The following is a 4,487-nucleotide window of genomic DNA, read 5'->3' on the forward strand; positions in this document are numbered from 1 at the left end:
AGGAGAGGGCCACCAGGGTTTGGAGCTGGGGGAGCAGGGCCCAATTGGGGATATTGGGAGGGATGGAGCTGAGGACCACCCTGGTCCCCAGCTCTTCTAGAGGCTTGAGGGGGACATACTCACCCTCCACCATGAGCCCCCTCTCCACTGCCTTTTCTACAGCGGCCTCTGAAGCAAGGAAAAAGACCCCCTTGCCATGAAAGCGGGAGGCCGCCATGATCTTGGGGACCCCCACTACCCAAGCCAGGGCCTGCATCCAGGTCTCGAAGTGCAGGTTCTCCCACCTGGGCAGTTAGCACTTCACCCCATACCTGTGGGTGAGTGTGAAAAGGGGGCCCCGCTGCCTGAGCTGGAAGGGCTGGCAGTGGAGGGTCCAGGTCCCTCAGCTTTGGGTCTCCCCGCAGCTGCCTGTGCATAGCTGCAGTTCCCCCACCGGGGGGCCACGTTGGTGGGGCTGGAGCTAGGGCCAGGGACAGGTTGAGTGGGTGTGCTGGCTGGTGTAGTGCACCTGGTCCCCTAAGGTGCTGGTGGTATAGGCTTCGGGGCAGGGCCCTTGCCCTTCCCACCCCCAGCTGCGGAGGAGGCTGAAGAGAAGCCCTTTCCACTGCCCTTGCCTTTGGTCCCTGACAATGGGAGAGGGGGCTTGGGAACCCCTCTGGGGGGACCTGGCCAGGGGCTACCTCCCGGCTCTGTTGGCTCTCTACTGGAGTCCCACCTGCCCTGCCATTATTTCACATGAGGGCAGGGAAGACAATGAAGAAAAACAAAATATCCCATGGGGCTGGTGAATCTAGTAAGGGCGGGGTTGTGGGGCAGAAGGGGGACAGGGAGGAAGGGGGCTGAAGCTCACTGAGCCACAGCTCCACAGGGGAAAAAAACCCCAAAAAACAACTGGGAGGCCTATGCTTTGAGTGGGGGGGGGGGCAAGGGGGAAAAAAACCAAACCAGACACACACACATACCACAAGGGCTGGGGAAACTCGAGCTGGCTTACTCAGCCACACAACACGTTAGGGGGGTGGACCACAGAACTTACCACACAAGGGCAAAACACACACATGGAAGGCTGCTGAGGCAGGTGTAAAAGATGGCTGGAGCAGCGGAGGGGGTTTGTTTGTGGAAGATGTCCAGAAGCCCCTCAGGCCTCCAGCCAGTCACTCAGCAGCAGAGGAGTAGGCAGGAAGACAAATCAGGATCAGACGCAGTGAGGTAGCTGTCGGGGAGGGTAGGAGCAGTCAGTCAAGTAGGAAGCGATCCAGGGCAGGTGTGGTGTCAGGTGGTGCAGCAGGGAATCTCCCTCTTTCTGAGAGGGGGCAGCAGCAGCAGTAGTAGCAGCAGCGATGGTAAGAGCCGTTCAGTTCAATCACTCAGGGTGTGCTCCTGGTGAAAGTGGAGGTGAAGGTGGGGGTGTCCTGCCCAGGCAGCTGGGTAGGCAAGGTTCTTCTAGGCTCTGGCAGTGATGGTAGGGGAGGGGCCCACAGGCTCCCTCCCCAGGCTGTCCCCCAGGCACGGCTTGGCAGAGGGCTGGGCAGCAGGCCAGAACAGGGGTGCAGAAGCTGGGGTGCAGTGCAGTAGGCCCCTCTCTGAGGGGGGCAGCAGCATGCAGCAGAGGACCGCCCCCAGGGGGGTGGGGGTAGCAAACAGGAGCAGCAGCCGCCCAAAGCAGGAAGGGGTGCGGCCAATTTACTCCAAAAGCTTTCAGACCAAGCCAGCAGCTAATAGTAGCCAGAAGCAGTTAAGGGCCTGGCCATCTTCTCCCCAGAAGCTCCTGAGACCAAGCCTGCAGCAGCAACCTGACAGGAAAGAGCGTGGCCAACTTCCTCCCAGAGACTCCTCCCCCCAGAAGCTCCTCAGAGCAATAGCTCTGAACTGCTGACCCTGAGCTCTAGCTCCCCCTGGCTGCAGATCTGGGAGGAGCCAGGCAGGGTTATTTTGCCCCAAGCGGCACAATTTGCCCTGCACCAAGGTACATCTGGGCATGTGCGCTGAGGCAAAAAGCCCCAGCTCAGATTTGCACCATTTTTATTTGAGCTGCTGCAAGTGCACGTGTTTGCATGTGGGGATGTGTCCTTAGGGTTTAAACAGTCCTAGAGTCCCCACAAGAGAGCAATCAAAAGAAAACTTCCCTGTCCATTAGGGTCCTCTCATTGCAGTCTTTTGGCTCCCAGAACACAGTCACTGCTGTTGCCATACTTGGTGGAACGCTGCTCTATGCTGTAGCTCCTCTGAGCTCAATGACTAACATCTAGTCTCGAACCCCGTTCCTGGGGCAAGATACCAGAGACTTTATGGAGAGCACGTAGTCCTGCTCCGACTCTCTCTCCTCCTTCAAGCCTTCTCCCGAGGAGAGGTCCTGGCCAGAAAGAGGGTGCTGTGTGGGAACCAACCCAGAGGATGCAGCAGCTAGGTAAACTGGGTTCTGGCCTCGCCGGGTTTCCCCGTCTCAGTGTCATGGTTATGCCTGTTGGCAAGTTCTGGCACGGATCTTTCTTTTCCTCTGAAGAGACATAAAGAGCCTCTTCACAAAGAAACACTTACAAACATGTTTACTTTCCCTCTGAACACCTAGGGTCACAGAGCATTTTCCTCGGGTATTCCTTTTATAATCCCACGTTAAGGGCCCTCCATTGCATGGGCCTATATCTGGAGAAATTTGCTTTGGTTTCACTAAGCAAAATCACATTTACACTGTTGTAACAGAAATTAGGATTAGACCTTCTCTTCAACTATTCCGTGGCAAGTCAAAGCATTGTGCCAGGCCGCCAAAGTCATCTTTGCTTTGGAAGCACCTAGGAAACTTAACAGGATACAGCTTTGCATTATGATAGAAATCTAGCAACGGAGAGTGCTTGCCAGGATTGTGACCTTCCTGACATTGGCCAGTACAAAATGTTGAGGAGCAGCATGTAGGATACCACATAATGGGCCATTATAAAATAAACTGCCAAAAAGGAAAATTTCTCTCTCACACCTGATGATTAGTAGTTGATTATGCCCCAAAGCTTTTCTTCCAAAGCAACTTTTCATGTTTTCATTGCTTGTAATGCTAAGGAGGAGGCACATCACAGCTCAGCCATGAACATTGAGGCATTGAGGCATGCAGAAAGACTACAGGCAATGCAGGCAGGCACCCGGAGAGTTGCTAGGAGACAGTAGAAGGTTAATGGGCCTGATCATGGCTCTGAAGTTCATGTGGCCCTTGTGCAGAGGCATGAGCAGCTCAGCTGTGGTAGCAGCCGGGCGTGGAATTCCTCTGGGTCCCTCTTATTCACCTGCTTGACAAATTCAGCAGTCCTTGTGTTTATGTTCACCTCTCAAAATATTCTTTGTTATAATTCCTTATATGAATTAAGCTTCACCTGGAAATTTCCACCCATAGTCAGGGCCTCACATTGCTCTGTGCTTTGAGGCTACTGATCATTTTTATCACCTCATCTATGCCTGCTCTATTTTGTTGGAGATGGGCTGGCTGGAGCTGCCCAAACCTCGCCAGTTGAGATAAAACCACTGGGTTAAAAATGGCAAGAGAGTCTTTCTGGTATTGTTTCCCAGTGTGATCTGCAACTTTATGTCTTGTTTATTTACTTGCTGCTGTACTATTGAGCACAAGTTTTTACACGTTGTCTGCAGAGACGCATCTGTTTTTTTTCCCTTGAGTGTGCAGAGGAACACAGGACAAGCATCTCAAATATCCCTTCCCATGTGCGTATGTCAACATTGCGTTTTCTCTGCTGTCTATGACCATTCACCTGACTTTGCTAACTCCCTCTGAAGTTGCTCCCAGCCTTCCCCTAGGGCAGGGGTTGTCTCATCGGTACTAAGGCCATAGGGGGTACGCAAGGGTGGGTGGGTGGGGATGGAGTGTGCCCTGGGGCGCTGTGGCAGGGTCTCCCCCAGCGCGTGCCCACAGGTTGCCCCAGCACGTTCCCACAGTTCACCTCTTACCCAGGAGAGGGGGAGGAGGAGGGGGAGGAGTGCTCCGGCCGCTGCTGGCCCCACACAGCACACCACAGCCCCTCACCCCCTCCACACTTCAGCTCCCTCTCCTCCACCCCTTTCTTGGAAAGCAGCAAGGGACTGAATGGTGGGGGGGAGGGGAAAGTGTGCTTCTGTGCCCACTCCCAAGAACAGGACCAGGGGGGCGAGGGCAGTGGCACCCCCCTCTGGGCTGCACAGGTGCCGCCCGGCCAGCCAGACTGCGGGGGGGCTCACATGCAGTGACCACAGCTGCCTTCACCACCCACCACCCCATGCCACTGCCGCTGCCACAGAGCCTGCGTCACTTTCCCATGGCTGGTTGCACGTGCAGCTCAGCAGACTGCTGATGGGTGGCACATGACTGGCTGGATGTGAGGCCTGTCAGCAGCCCATGGAGGAAAGTGGTGCAGGCGCAGCAGTGGTGGTGGCGTGGGGCGGTGGGTGGCGGTGACAGTGGTGATGGTGCGGGATGGTGGGTGGCAATGGCAGGGGCGGTCGCCATGTGTGAG

This window comes from Alligator sinensis, unplaced genomic scaffold, assembly GCF_000455745.1.
Source record: "Alligator sinensis unplaced genomic scaffold, ASM45574v1 scaffold642_1, whole genome shotgun sequence".
NCBI classification, from domain to species: domain Eukaryota; kingdom Metazoa; phylum Chordata; order Crocodylia; family Alligatoridae; genus Alligator; species Alligator sinensis.